Below are 16963 nucleotides of genomic sequence, written 5' to 3'. Positions count from 1 at the left end.
GTACTTAGCTGACAACTTCTTTCTTTCATGTTTTTAGACTCTTCAATGACGTCTAGAATATACACTGTCTTGGTCAAAGCATTACTCCAATTACAGCCGTAAGGTAGCTTGGCTTGTGAATGTTTCATTCACTTTTTCATGAAATTTAAACCTCCTCACGAAATCATCCTAGTTTAGAACTAGATACATTCATGTTTTTTATCATTGACAACAATGGCAGGAGAATGAATTGATAATTCAATTGAATTATCATTGAAGTCAATTTCATTTTATCAGTTTTCATCATTGATTTTTAATGTTCCTCAGTTAATTACTTTGTTTTTATGGCCATATGAAATTAATAGAAAATTGGATAAATAACTTATAAATAAAAACAATGCCGTCAATAAATTAAAAATTGGATCAAATTTAATCAATAAACTTCAATTACGTGTCTTTGTTGACAATTTTAGAACAAAGCTCTGAAAATCAAGTGTTATCAACCAATTTAGCTTGAATCAAATAAAAATTGACAAAAGTGCTCTCCTTAACATCGATTAAAACAACTCATCGGTAATAAAACAAAAAAAAAACATGATAGTGCTGACATATCTTTTCTCCGCAGTATTTTTCTCATGAATATCAAATGCTAAATTGCCTGATTCAATGAATTTATCATTTAATAGTGAATTTTTTTTTTATTATTAATTCAGTAAGTTCGAATAATAATTCAAGAATTCCTTGGCAAGCAGTCAGTACCAGGCTAATCGCGTTGGTTGATCAAGGTAGAAGATAGCCCCCAAGCAAACGTAGGCGTATATTCATACATGTATAGGGACCCCACAAATTCTATTGCGTAGGCGATGACACATTGATGTGTCATCACAATTAACTATGATAAGTGCGTACACAAAGTACCATTAAATTTAACGTCGTCACTGGTAGGTGTTCTACAACAGATTAGTCCAAGTTTCAAATATGTCCATTAGTGACAGAAATTTCTACTAATCGATTCGCTAGATATTAAACATTAATCTCAACTTTATAAGTACCTTACAATATAACTCCGACTAATCCTAGTCAGTGTGATGGTAACTTAACTTTTCATATTAAGGAAGTCAAATATCCTGGGAAAATTTCTCAAGTTCCGATCCAATGAAGAAAACCTTCAAGATTAAAGTCTTAACTATAATTCAACCACCAAAAGATCAGTAGAACTCAATCTTCTGAACGTGCGTCACGTTCTGGGTTAACTTGCTACCAGGCCAATCGAACTGTTTAAATCGATCCCAAGGGTGTCACGTGAATTTCTCAACTACAAGGCTTCGGGTCAATGAAAGAAGATACGCTTCTGTATACCAATATTTCTCTCCCTGCTGCCCCTTTTTTCCTACTGATTCTACACCGAGAATATAACTACATTTATTCTGCTCCAAAATCAAAGCTGCTATTCTACCAGAAAGCAGATATAGTATTGCTATTTTATTGCCAGATGGCAAGCTAATTTATTGTATTTATGAATTGTTGCGTTCATTGTCGACATTTAAATTGAGAAGAAAGATTTAATAACTTGTCTAGTCATGAGAATATCAAAAATCTCATTTAAAGTATACTTCTCAGGAACAGTTACATTCAAATGTTGGAGAATAATCATTTTTAATTTTTATCATGTTATACTATAATGGTTAGTTTAGGCTTCAGGGGAAATGAAAGGTAAACTTTAAGGTGAAATACCGTTTAGAGTTATTAATAATAAATAAATGTTTTTTTTTTGTCATAAGTGATAAATTATTTAAGTCTTGTTGGTACATAATGAAGAGTGAGTATCTTTTGTTGGTGAGAGAAAAATTAATTTATTGTTTGAAAATTAGAGATTCAAGTTTGATAAAATAACTTGGTTTTAATCATTCTGGAGAATTTCAAGGATAAAGTAAAGACTTGTTACAAGGTTTAGTCCTCTTTGTTCTTGCTCATTGTTATTATAATTTTTAGGATAAATTTAGCTGCTTGGAGATTTATTTGATCAGGGAATTTTGAACGTACTGAACATAATTTTAGAATTTATTTAAGGATGAGTGCATGTTGGTGAACTCTACGAGGAGTTTGAGAGTTATGTGATATCAAACAAAAGAACGAGCAAGCTAATTAATTAATTAATTATTATAAACAATAAATGAAATGAAAATAGGATAGCAAAGTTTTTTTTTAAATAGAAGCTTTTATATTATTTAAAAAATCCATCTGCTCGTTAAAACTCTAGCACACTTTATTTATCTACTTCTATAAAATGACCCAATTATCTCAATAGCTTGAGCTAATAAAAGGATTAGAGAAACCATTACATGATAAGTCTTAAAAATTGCATAAGAGCTTTTCTTAGAGTACCACATTGAAAAAAAAATACACTTGTACTGTGTATAAATAAAAAAATGGATCGAATGTAGTTTTAAAAAAAAAACATCTTTTTAATCCAAGTTCATTTTTAACGATATTAAATTTTTAAATTTATCACTTTTTCACATTTTTATAAAAATTTATTTTTACACCAAAGAAGATAAATAATTAATTTTTGTATTCTTTTTTTAAAATTCAATCAAATTATCTGTCGAAATATTTTTCTTCTCTTAAACAGTAGTTTTAGTATAAAAGGCGAATATTTGACAGCAAAAATAAAAAAGGAAATAAAAAGAATAGATATATGAATTTTATGGTGCCATGAAATCTGCAAGAGAATGTCGCGAAAAAGTGATATTGCTAGTAGAATGGTTTTTCGATCACCTGGTATGATTAGATAACATAATGCATTTTTAAATATAACACTATTTCGTTTAAGTGAATTACTTTCTGATGGCACAGTGATACCAATATCGTATTCTAAACACAACTGATAGCTAAGTAAATTATGTTGTGGCCTCAGTGACGAGGTTTACAGGTTTGATTCTAATCGACCTGGTTAACGAGCTGTGTTTCTTTGATCCTCGCCCACTGAGTAGGTGACAAGAAAAGCTGTAACAAATGCTAACACCCGGCAAAAAGATAAATAACGCTACTGCTGTGGTTTTTTTCACGTTAATTTTGCAATGTGAAATCTTGTAATCAATCTTTTGAGCTCGCTTGCCACATAAATATTTCTGTTTTAGGGGAAAAAAACGTGGAATGAAATTACTTGACTTTTGACAAATCTAGACCAGATCTTAAATTATCACCTCTACATTAAAAAAATTTCATTAACAACCATCAACTAAATTATTTCATTTTTTATTTAATATCTAATGTATAGAAATATTTAAAAAACGGTTTTTATTTTTATACAAGTATTATTAATGCTCTATTTATTTGTTAAATGTTTTTGTTTCTAAAATGATGTAAGGAGTTTTTTTATTGCAATTTCAAAGAAAAATCATTTGCAATATTTAAATTATTATTCATAATATTGACATTGCTATTTAAATTATTTATAAATTATTTCAAAATCAAAGTATTAAATGTTTATTTAATATAACATGTTTGTTTGAATAACGAAAAAATATTGACCAGTCAAAGGCAATATTTCATCTTGATTCGAGAGGAAAAATAGTGATAATATTAAAGTGGCATTTTGTAGTTGGGAAAATAAAAAGTTGAAAGACGGTGAATTGCTACGGTCTACTTCCATTTGAATCAGAGGAAGAATTAAAGAACACTCGGAGTTACGGAAACTGTCGAGTACAAAAGAGAAGGTAGAAGAGAGAGGGAGAATCGTGTGCACCATACGGGAGGAATGGCATTCAATTTTGAATTCTTATTTCGTGTCCCACTTTATTCGGAAGTAAAGCTTGGGACGTTGAGTTGTGTGTTGGAGAGATGAATCGATGCGCCAGTTGCTTGCATGGCGTACATACTCTACTTAGGTAATGTTGACGTTCAACCCATGAGGCGGTGCTAGGTCTCATACTATGAATGAAGAAGTGGCATGAGAAGTAATCAAGGGTCTGAACAGCAAATCGTTGTACCTTCCATTTGGGTTAGCAGTTGAAATGCCGTGGGGATGATCAGACACAGAAGAGGTGGTGCCGCCCATTGTGACAAATGAGCTGAGGTGTGTCTCTCAAAAATTCAATTCATTTCAGACGAAGAAGTTGCTTCTATATACGACATTAAGTTACATTTTAAAATATTTCTCTTATGTAAAGGGTCTTCTTCTTCGTCTTCTTTGGGGTGTATGGTTTTTGCTATTTTCGTTTCACGTAAAGTGGGACAACGCCTGAGAAAAATGGCGGAAACAAAAAATTAAGTAGTGGGAATTTGTATCTAAGATTTATACTGAACCCATGCTCTCAAATGTACGAACAAGAAATATCGGGTTTCAGCTATACGAAAAAAAATTAAAAAGATAAAACAGCGGATGTAAGTTTTTTTACTATTCCAATAAATTATTTAAGACAATACAAAGTTGTAAAAATAAAAATCTTTCGTAAATTTTCTACAGTTAAATTAATTCTCTTTCAACCATGATTTCTTCTGTCTTCATGTTTTGACATTTAACGAAAATTTTTAAATTCCTCAACGTATAAAGTGGAAATATTATTATTTTCACAGAAGCACGAGGAAAGTAGAAGACTGATGAATACATTTTTTCTTGAGAAAACAATCGATTTCACTTGGATAAATATTTTTGTTAGTCGGTTAATATTTTGATTTGGGAAAAAGTCGATTTTCATGTAAATAAACATGAGCTATTTATTCTATCAAGGGAAATTTGTCAGATAATTTTAGGTGAGAGAATGTGAAAAAGATGATAGATAAAAAGATTGAAATGTGATAAAGTATTTCCTTGTTGAAAAATTCGTTAGTCATGATCGAAAATGATCTTTTTTGAGTGTAAATAACCACGTGAGAGAGGTAGAAAAGGGACGTCAAGCGTGTAGTATGGATGGTTAACGCATCAAATTTATCTCGAATGGTATCCCTGAGTAGGTCGATAACCTCATGTATTACTCAAGCTAGACATATTCCGGCAGTTTGATATAATTCATTTGTAAATTGTGTTATATTAGATTAGATCTCGTTTAATTCTGGATTCTACTGAGTAGAAAATGTATACAAGATAATCACGGTAAACCTCCAATGCCTACTTCAATTCTCAGAACAAAAACATCCCGATTTGTCTCTTGTGTGTATTTCACAGACGTTTCTTCTCTTATTGGAGTAAAATGTAGCTGCATCAGTGGAAACATGTCTAGTAAAGATGCTCCGAGCTGTTGTTGTGTCAGACAATACCAGAGAAAACTCTGGAGACACGTATTCACAAAATTAGAATTAGACACAAAGTCAAGAATGATTGCAGATTCTCTGCACCTTGTTTTCATGTTATTTTTTTCTCGCCTGCCCATTATAGAACTCTCATGTTCATTAAACCTTTCAAATATAATATTACTCTCAGCATACTAATGGGGCTTTGCTTTTGGCGGACGAGTAGAATAGTTGGAAACTATTTGTTTTTGTTGCTTCAAGAACTCGTTTGGATATTCAATTTTTTATTTATTTTTTTTTTTTTATATATAAAACTATTGTTTTCATCATTTTCCTTTTTATTTTTTTAGTACAAAAATATTAAAATTAGATGATAAAAATAAAATATTCGTTGTTTTTTTTTTGTTTACTCCAAAAATGTTTGAACCTTTTTTATTTGATTTTAAAAATTTTTTTAGCTCTATTGATATTTTTAGAGAACATTGTGAAACATGTAGTGAGCTTTAGAATGAATGAAATTAACAATAGGCTAATTTATTTAAAAATTAATATTAAATTGGAGCAATGTTTTTTTTTTTTTTTAAACTCTATAGAAACAAAATAAATTGGCAAAGTTATCTAGGCACTTAAAAAATTTCAAACAACAATATCTAAACGGCAATTTAGGAATTTTATGGCTGTCTGGCGCAGAATGAAGCCGTGTCATTGGGATATTAAAAAGTATTAGTTAAAGACAGAAATCATAACTCGGACAGTTGAAATCAATGGTTCCAAAGGAATTTCTTCTCGTCGTTATTTACCGAAATTGGTTAGCTGCTGTTACGATTAGAAGCATTTACTCAAAGCCTGAAATTAGAGAAACTCTTGTAACATGGCAAGGGACTGCTTTTATTTGGGAATTTGTCTCTCTCCACTCTATGTTACTATTGGTTACCGCCGCCAGCAGCCCCTAACTATTCAGTCAGCTTGGGTTATTTACAGAAATAAAATTGAGTAGAGAAGCAATCGAAACAGTTTGAAAGAAACGAAGAATTACAGAAACTCTCAAATGTTTGACTACTCTATATTTTAGGATCATTCTTGAATCTGATTGATGTTTAAATATTAACCTTCTTCAGGTATTAAAATTTGTGCCAACTGCAAACAAATAACTAAAATTGCATAGACACTTTGATAACAGTGTTGGATTGCAAACATTTTTAGACGCAGTTTAGAAACTCTTGTCTTTTAGGAGAAAATTATGCCACAAAATGCTCATAAAAATACACCCTAGGATAATTTCAGCACTGAAAATAACAGAGGGTTGGAAGAATTATTCATTTATTGCTGGAGATTAGTTTTTTTTGGTGTCAAAATGTGCTTCTAAGAGAAGTCATAACTTTTCTTCGCTTACGAAAGTGCAGAAGTATCAACGGTATTGCATTATTAAATATTTATATTTAAATAATGAATATTTTTTTTTAAACATCAGATTTTTCATTAGAATTTATTTTTTTAAAATGTTTTTAATTGAATGAAAATAATGAGATGAAAAAAATTTTTCAGAGTGTAAATGTAAACATATTTTTGTTAATAAAATCTGCTTTATAATTTTTTGAAATATTCAACAGCGTAGAATTGTATAAATTGAAAAAAAGTAAAAAGTATGATAAGCTTGTTACAACGAAGAAATTCTGTCCGAGTATATTTACTGTGAGTAGAAAAAATGAAAAACAAGAGAACATTAATTAAAAATTCTTCTTTTACTTCTCAGTGTGACTTTAAATATTCATATGAAATCACAAGAAAACAAAATTTCAAGAATAAATTCACATTGAACAAACAACTACAACTCTAGGACATTTCAGCATAAAAAATTACTCCTTTTGTTTCAAGAAACAAAGAGCTTAGTTATAAAAATCTTGATGAATTAATAACAAATCATAAAAACAACTTGGATGATAATTTTTCACTTTATCAAACATAGAGAATAAATAGCAAAAGTTTTGCAAGAAGCCATAAAAAAGGCCTGAGCTAATTGAACTAAATCTCTAGAGAAATTATTTTTAGACACCATTAATAACATCAAAAAAAAAATGAAAATAAATAAATCTTGTACAAATAGTAGAGAGAACTGAATCACCAGGTATTTTTATCAATAGTATAATTATCAATGTAAATAAAAAATGAATGAATGGATTGATGAGTAAAGTGGAAAGTGTGAAAGGGAGTATGTCGGTTCGTTTGTTTTGTTCTCTCATGAGAGGTGCCTTAATTGAATACGGCTTTGTAATTGAATGTCTTCAGCCTGGCGCGTTAATGTTCATGCAGTCTGGCCTCGGTTGCATTACAACGCCCCTTAATTGCCACGTTGTAGGGTAAAACTGCTGAGGGAAAATTACTTGTATGAACGTTGGTAAGAGGTTGTCACCAAATGACTGCTGTTTGCCTCAACATACCTCTCATCTTAAAATTCAAATTATAGATTACATTATTTCCGAACATAACTAATCTCCTGACACAAGGATATACGTATGATTGATCATACTGACATTATTGCTACTCACAAATTTTTACAGCAAAATTTTTCTTCAAATCCAATCGAATATAGAACAGTTCGATAATTAAATGTCTTGGATGGATGTTCGCGCGTCTGCTCGTGCGAATATTGGAACCATGGCTCTTGCGTAATTGTGCTGTCGATTGGAAACGAGAACGTCACTCTTGGAATATCTATTTCTCTCCTCTCTGTGAGAAAGTCTCTTTGAATATTTTTAACAGGCATTCAATTGGAAATGATAGAATTTACTGCACATAATTTAGACTAAATAGACACATCAAGAAGTTTGACAGATGAAATAGTCCACTTCGTAACGAATATAAAACACCCAACTGAATATTTATGATTCCATTATTTCTATCAATTCACCAAACCTGTCAATAACAGCCTCCAAAAATTTTGTTTTAAATTTTTGTCACGGATAAATTCTAGGTATCTATGTTGATATGGATTTATTTTTTACGTTTCACTACATATTGATTTAACATGTTTACAAATACTAAATAAATACTACCAAAAAATTCCAACACGAAAATTGTTTTGATAAAAAAAACAACCTTTCCAATCAATGCTCTTTAAAACGTCTATTTAACTCGTGTAAAAACTTCTTACACGTTTTATTGAGTAATCCTATTGCATTCGATAAAATTGAAACATCTACTCTGAAAACTCTGAAGAAACTCCATCACGTTGTACTGAATTATCGGATGAAATGTTGATGCTATTATTTCGAAAAATTCATCGTTGAACATGATACATTGAGTTGCGAAATTATAATTGGCTTAATTGAGATTCTTTATGGCATTAGTGATATTTTTTTTTTTAATTTTTAAATTGTTATTGTCAATATTATAATAAATCGATAAGGGAATAAATTATTTTAAATATTTTGAAAACGGAATTGGTAATGATTTGTAAATATATAATTTTTGTAGTGAAGAAGAAACAAATTAATTAATATGAAATAATTTAATCTATGAGATTAAATAGATAATTGTTCAAATAAATGTATGATCAATTCAAACAGAAAAATGTTTTATGATCATAATTATCTAATCAAATGCTTTTAATAAAAATAATTACCATTAAAAAGGTGTATCAATCAATTATTCAGCTACAATTAAATTATTAATATTAATCCTCCTTGATGATTTTATTTTATTATAATCTAATAGTGCACATTGTATTCAATTATTGCAACACAACAAAGTTTTATCAGTAATTATCATCTTCACACCAAGTTTTATTCATTTGTCAGAAAAAAAAAGATCCCTCATCATAGATGTACGTTTTTTTATTTAAATAAAATTGAATAGCTCTCTAGAATGAATAGTTCATTAATGATGATCCTTAAAAGTCTGGATAATTTTTCCATGACTGCAATATCTCATCAGCGAAGTAATTCAAGCTGGCAACATGAAACAAGCATCGTCAATTCCTCGTCTCTTATTCGTGTGATAGTAATCGATTTTTTTTTCTCTCATCTCTAGCTGGAAAATTTCGAAATCGTTCCAGTCACAGCCTCCATGACAGAGCAATTACACAGGAGCTGTCGCGGCAGTTGTATATGTAACAGCAGGCAACAGCTTTACAGTGAGTGGAGTCGTGTATGAACAGTGGAGCTTGAAACAGCTCTACCTCTAGAGATTCTGAAGAATCGTTGCCTTCAGGGTGTGTGTCACCATTGTCAGGGTGCATTGCAAAGAGAACGAAAGACATAACAGTGAGGGAAACAGAGAGAAACACTAGCTGAAACGTCACGTTTACCTAGTTCTCTATTCTCCGTTGCTAGTGTGGCGTTTTAATTACAGAGACCTGACCCTCGGATCGACGATAGGTTTGTGTATTGAATATACATTCGATTACTGTAGCTCGATTACGAATTGGACCAATTTGTTGGTAACTGAACTGGAATTATAGTTGAGTACTTCATCTATTATATGATCCTATTTGATATTCAATTGGAATATTGCTCATGTTTATTCGTGTTTATTTGTAGTTTCAGCTTGCAAAATATGAAAAATATGACAATTTAATGAAAAATAGCATGTGTAGTTCATTTTCTGTTTGTTTCCTATGCAATTTCGCTGCAAATTACTTTAGTTTTTCTCTATTTACTAATATCTCTCTGTGTAGCTCTGCATATTTGATAATAATAACCTAGTTATGAGAATTTAATTGGATGCAATCAAGAGTATTATTTATTTTAGGAATTCTTATTTGTTCGGGCATATTCTTTTATTAGATCAGGATTGTTGATGATCATTTTCATTGGGGGTCATAATCATGCTGGCAATTATAGAAGATGTTGATTGGAGACAAAATATTATTATTAATGATTATTAAGCATTGGAGTTTTTTTTTATAAATAATTCAATAATTGTTGCAATAATTTAAACGTGTTTCATTGTCTGAATGTACGGCTGTCTTTCTGTTTACCATAATGTAGTTACTGATATCAATGTTTCAACATTTTTTGTTTTCTTTCTATTATTGTAACGTATCATTATTATTGTTATTAATTATGATCTATTATACAAATTTTGATATCCTGTCATGTGCCATGATTTACATTATAAAAGACTCTCTAATTATTTCACAATAAAATTCTATTCAATAAACTATCGACTCCAACAACTCCAATAGATTCTATCATTTTTCTCATTCCAATATAAATCCCATTGATTAAACAACCATTATTTATTTCATCTCAATTCAGAACTTTTCTGTGCAAAATTTCATTTCAATACATGTAATAAAGTGCGTTGAATATTCAGAAACGTTTTATTCTAGGTCAACAGAAATATGAAATAGCACAAATATATTTATTCATTGTGTTATGATCTTTTTATTATTTGTAATAAAAATATTGCAATAAAAAATTCTTTTATTTATTTTTATATTTTCTTTCTTCTTCTTTACTATTTTTCTTTATACCAACATGCCGCATTCAATAATGTGTACATATATGTTAATAATAAGATGAAGAGACGTCCAACAACATCAGAAATCTTGCTCGTCATATGTGTTTCTATCTTTTACAATCCAACGAATGGATTCTTAATGAACGATGATGTTCAACTATTTTATCCACCTACCCTAAGGCAGAGAGTGTATTTCTCCTTAGTCATGTTCTCTTCTTTTCTAGCTATAAAAATCACACATCAACTTTATTATTTCTTTCATATAAAAAAGAACTCACCAAAAGTACCAACACCATATACATATTGATTGATGTAAGAGCAAAACAGAACAGGAAAAAAATTAATACAATCTATATTATTTAATTCTATAACGATTTATATTTTTTTTTATCATTCAAAGGAAAGCTATGTAAAAAGTAAAAGCAGATAATGGATAAAATAAATCAGTGTAAGTATGACGAATGTGAATTTAAAAAAAATGATATAAAAATTGATAAATGATTTGTTTTATTCATATATATATATATGAATAAAATTGTTCAAGGTTAAATTATCAAAAGTTTTCATTTGACGTGGTCATGAGTCATGTTAGAAGGATGCCTTTGAGCTTAACAAAAGAAGTGTAGGATGGTATGCTGGAATACCTCTGTATCTAAGGTGTATCACAAGAGCTTCTAATTAAATGTCATGTTTAAGTTCCACTTGAAAGTTCCAACTTCGTCATCATTTGAGTAAAATTCAACCTACATCTTCTTTGATTAATTGTGCTTATTTTTTATTTTTTTAAGAAATATTTCAACGTGAACTTAATAATAAATGGAGAATTCATTAAAATATTTATGCTGCATTGTTGGAAATAATTGGCATCAATTTAGGAAGCTTCATAGAATAAAAAATCTCGTTAACAATGCTGGATTATTATAGAATTCCAGATTAATTTATTTAAACGTTTATGGATTGTTGAAATGACTTGTTCTGATAAACTTATTATGATTGAAGACATGAAGTATCGATTTGAAGTGGGTATGTAAAATATTTAAGAGCATATTGTTAGATACTTCTCTAGGGAAACGAGAATGGCGAAGGTAAAGCCATTAAGTACGAATACGAAATAGAGCCCTCTTTACCTCTTGAGACAAAGTGGCTCTTATCGTTCTCTGATCTCAAAACCATTCTTAGTCTGTGGGCACGCGATGCCCGAGCTTTTGTAACAGTACTGTAGGCTATCTTTCATCGTGATTACGAAAAACTATTGCTACTGCAACCCCTTTACGCTGTCAAGAAGACAAATCAATTCGGAACGATATTAAAAAAATTGAAAGTTTGTCTAGTAAACAGAGTATGGACTAATATATGATTTATTACTCAAAACTTTCACTCTGTGATTCTCGAGATGATCGCTTAATAATAATTATGAATGTCATTCAGGCTTTATTCAACAATTTATCACGGTATTATGTCATGCATAAACTTACCAATATGCTGAAAGATGAGTTTTTATTTTTCAGTGCCAGATTTGGAAACTTCTCATTGTGTTGATGCTGTATTGGTGCAGGAGCTTTCCTGTAACAAATTTCATAATTTTTATTATGCAATTATTCTGAGAGTAATATTTTTATAGTTTTTTTTTTTAATTTAAATAACTGGTAAATAGGTCATGATAACATTAAATTTAATTAAAATTCTTTGAATTATATTTTTTATAAATTTACAACATATTTGTTTCAATCTTAAACTTTGTTTTAGTTTATAAACTTTTGTTAAAAAATATTATGGTTAATTAATACTTAATTTTTTAAAATTATTTTAATATTAATAATGAATAGTAGGAGAATATGATAGTTTGAGTTTGTTGGGTCATTAAAGAATAACAAAAACATTGTTAGTAATACATTGGGATGATATTCGCTTTAATCATTATTTGAATGTTCATTTGATGAGAATAATACGAGGTTATTGAGGCAAGTGTTAATCAGCAGACAAACACAATCCGGAAGGTATGAGATAGATGATCTACACTCATGACTTGATGAGATATCGTTAGCTGGTGTTTTAAAGGAGAACAATGGACCCAGCCAGAAGCGTCTAATTGCGAGGTGGAAAATTATAGCTAGTGAAAGACATTTAGGTAGATGACACTATATAATTAAGCCAAAGAACTTTCCTTTGATGATGTAGGCGTTACATTCAATTACAATCTCGTTAAGCTATTGGAATTTCTTAGTAGCTCGAAAGTTCTAAATGTTTTTTGGCATACTTTGAGAGTTCATTAACTATTTTTTTCTCTATCATTTCAACCAATTCACAAACTTGTCTACTAATATTTCCTTACTAACATTCTTACAATGAAACAAAAACCTTCATCACAGCATTTTTTTTTTAAATAAATGTTTTCTTTTAAGAATAACTTTAGATCACTGTTTCACAATAGATGAATGTGATTGTGTCTCACACAAAGGTTATTTAGAGTATTACTCAACTGATGGTTGACCTTTAAAAGTATTTTAGGTGATTAATTGATTGATTTAAAAGAATTTTAAAATTAATTTTATTGAAATCGTTGTTATAAAAAAAAAAATTCCAGCTTATATTTCATATCATTAACATAATAAATAATGAAACATTGAAATGTAGTTGAAAGAATAATTAATAACTGGACTTATAAATAAAATAGTTGAATTATTATACAATTATTTATTCAACATTTAAATTTATTTTAATTCAACGAAAATAAAGTTTTACTTATTTTTGGATGATTAATGAATTTTTAAGATACCATTAAACTCTAATAGAGCTTTAATAAATTTATTTATCATCATTATACATGTATTTGGCTTCTACGATGAAGTTAAATAGAAATCACATATCACCAAATCTTATTTATACTATATTAAAAGGATCTGTCACCAATACACCAATGTAATAATAATCATCCTGACATTCGATCAAAACAACTCTAATCATTATCCCAAAATCCCTCTAAGAATAAGCGAATATCTTTTCCCACAATTACTGATTCCGATCAACATAAGGATAAATAAATAAATGAATAAGGGGTGAAATAACACTCGAATGTGGGAAAATGAAATAAAATTTATTCCAATTGATAGTCGAGTCAGGACATTTACTGCTGACGGTAATGGTGAATGATTGAATTTATGTTTAGCCCTTTGAAGGAAAGTTTACTCCATGGAATGTTGGATTCCATATAGGGGAATTGTATTAATATCTGACAGATTTCTGCACAACAAACTGGGAACTTATAATCATGAACCAGTATCGCATGTCAACACTTGGATGACAGCTAAATAACCACCCGTGACTGGTTTCAGTCACAATATTCATGCTTCATCACTTCATCGATCATCCAGGCATCAATGACGCCCAAGGGATTAGACAAGCCGAAAAAGGGTGGATTCTCTTTAACTTCAGTCCTTGTTGTATATGTATATACATCTTGTCCTTTCTTGTCATGATTTTTAATCAGAAAAACTGTCATGAAAAATTCCTAAGCATTAACTTTATTGTCTGAGCTAAAGAAATTCAGTAGTTGAAATTTTTCACTATTATCAAACCTTCTAACACTTTAACTTCACCTGAATGACACTGATTATTTCTAATGGAATTTCCTACCTTTTTTTGAGTTTCATGAATAAAACAAATGAGTTTAAAACTCTAGAAATCCTGGGTTTTTTTAGAAAATTTGTTTAACGTCAAGAGCACCAGAAGCTCAAACTTGATTTCATTTGAGTAATAGTAGTCGTTAAAAATAAACACCGAAGTATTCTAAATGATTCTTCTTTTTTTTTAGATAAAGAAAAAAAAAATAGAATTAAATATTGAAGTTGTAAAAATATAAGGACTTTTATACTAGTCATTCAAATAAAAAAAAACTTCTAGTACAAATAATCTCTTTTATAACTTTCTTTTTTTGTGCATAGAATAAAAATTAGATTAAAACATTGAAATTTTAATGCTTCTTCATAAAGAGTTGTTAAATGTCAAGTATACACATATATATGAAAGGTTCAAAACTTGACGAATAAATTATTGTATTTGAAAAGAGAAGATGAAGAGTGAGAGAAAGTAAGTAAAAGAGTGAATTAAAAAGTTCACACTTTTTCTTTTCATATTCCAATTTGCCTCAAAGTTTGATTATATGTAGTTCACTTGAGTCCTTTTCCATGGATTTTCAACCTTAGATTCAATCTAGTAATGTTCTTTCGTACAAAGAAATTCCTCAACGAACCGAACCAAGCAATCAGTGTTAATGAAATTCTGCAGCAGCAAAGACTACAAGAGAGGGTGGCTCAGCTCATCAAGAATAATAATCACTAAGGGTTGCTAACCAACGAGGATTCGGAAGGCAGTACGAGTTAGTTTCTTGTCATCTCCTTTTCCTACTTTACTTTCAACTCTGCCTTTTCAGTTATCAGCCAACCAAGCTGCCTAAGAAGTGCAACTTAAAGAGTGTAATATTGACTGCACTTTCCAGCCTTGGAACAAACGAACGCAAAAGTAGTTCTGCTGGTTAGATCTTCCAAGAAACTTAACTGTTGTCAGTATTGCTGCGTACTAATTGCTTTAAAAAGAGGTAAATATAACGAAGAACGAGGAAGAGAAGAGTTGAAAAAAAGAAAGAGGAAAAAAAGCTAGTGATGGTGGTGCAGAAACTGTTGTAAAAAGTTTCTGCACCTGCATTCTTGCGCATCACTTAGAAATTCTGATTCTGTCCAGGTCAAGGGATTCCCTGGGGCCGTTTGAATCTCTGAATTGGACCGAACCGTTCGATGGAACATTGAGCACGTTTAAAAAAAGAATTGTAATCATTCCAACATTTTCTCACTGTACACCTTTCCTACTTGTTCTTTTACAAACATTCACACACAAAAGTCTAAGAAAACTTAGTTTTCCTTCAGCTGATTTCTCTAGTGCATTTAAATCGACGACTCTACTACTTTTGCGTGTTTGTGGTCGCTAAGAAGATTACCACAATTTAAAAAACCTGATGCACTTTCTAATCCTCCTCACGTATCTTCAAGCATATATTCCAGCAACCATGCTTTATAGAGATCTCGTTGAATATCGTAATGGCGTTTACCCTGAAAGGTGTAAGTTACGTTAGATGAATATATACTTCAACCACATACCCAAAGAGCAATTTCCAACCAAGCAAATATGAGTTCCATCAGCCTCATATAACTTGATGGAATACAGGAATATGTATATAGATATATTGTTGTTGAAACGTCACGCGTATGCATCTATACCTGAAACTCTCTTGCTTGCTGGAAACTTTTCGTTTGTCTGCCAGTGCTCCATTTACTTTCTCAATTCGATTCTCTAACTACATGGAAAGCAACTTAATACTCTGTTACGTTACTTGAAGCATGAGATTGCCAAAGAAAAAAACGACCATCAACTACATCTTTTCTCTATAAGTTATAAAATTAGACAGTACTTGTATTATTCAGAACAACGTAATTCACATCTTTGTCATATTCGTTGTCAAATTTGTTTCTTTAAACCAGCATCATAAGCATATAGGATGCTTACTTAACTGTACTGTTAAAAGTTCATTCCAAGTTTCATGTACCTTCATATAACTCTGATGAGATATTTAAATTAATAAGTTAGTGGTTCATGAAAGGTCTTTTAGCTAAGTTGTATTATTTGAAATCAACTATTTTTTAGTTTAATTGAAAATTCATGAATTAGAACTTAGATTGAATTTTGTTGATGAAATCCTTGGCTCTGTTTATCAATGAATTTCAAATATTTTTGAAAGTGGTTTTTTATTAAATTAAATTGTTGGAGAATATATTTCTTAGTGACTTTTCATTTCATTACTTTAGAAACTTGGAATAAAGAAGAGAAAACGAATGTAAAAGTTTTTCTTGAAACACTGAATAAAGTATTGGATTGATTGATTTTTTTTTTATTCAATAAAATGCAAATATATGTTCTCGGAACACGAATTTGCTCCATTATTGGGAATAGAATAAATATATTTGTAAAAACACACCCAAAAATCATCTAAAACTGAAACGATATTGACGATGCTTTCACGTCTAACTCTAAAATCTCTCAATTGCTTCTGTACAGCTTCAGGAGTGAATTTGCAGAGGGAATAAAATCACTGCGGGAACCTAGAGTGTACTTTCCAACTTTCGAGCTTAGAGTATATATCGTGATTTAGTTTGGTATTTTATTTGTTTTAGTTTTCAGAGAGTTGCTGAGAGAATCGCTTCCTTTCAGTTTCAACACTCTGCTTCCTGTACTATTTTTG

The 16963-nt window shown here is 30.2% G+C and overlaps 1 protein-coding gene across 2 annotated transcripts in view; it reads right to left on the bottom strand.

Annotated features, from left to right (window-relative positions):
• Positions 1-16963, bottom strand: part of LOC118069326 (uncharacterized) — a 158896-nt gene that overhangs the window by 12015 nt on the left and 129918 nt on the right. For both annotated transcript variants that reach the window (XM_035087364.1, XM_035087365.1), the window contains one exon: positions 12150-12237. The gene's annotated coding sequence lies outside the window, so the exon portion shown is untranslated. The remainder of the gene's footprint in view (positions 1-12149; positions 12238-16963) is intronic.

Source organism: Chelonus insularis, unplaced genomic scaffold, assembly GCF_013357705.1.
Source record: "Chelonus insularis isolate UGA/USDA-ARS -01 unplaced genomic scaffold, ASM1335770v1 contig_406_pilon, whole genome shotgun sequence".
NCBI classification, from domain to species: domain Eukaryota; kingdom Metazoa; phylum Arthropoda; class Insecta; order Hymenoptera; family Braconidae; genus Chelonus; species Chelonus insularis.
The sequence above is the reverse complement of the archived record's forward strand: the minus strand, read 5'-3'. Positions and strand labels throughout refer to the sequence as shown.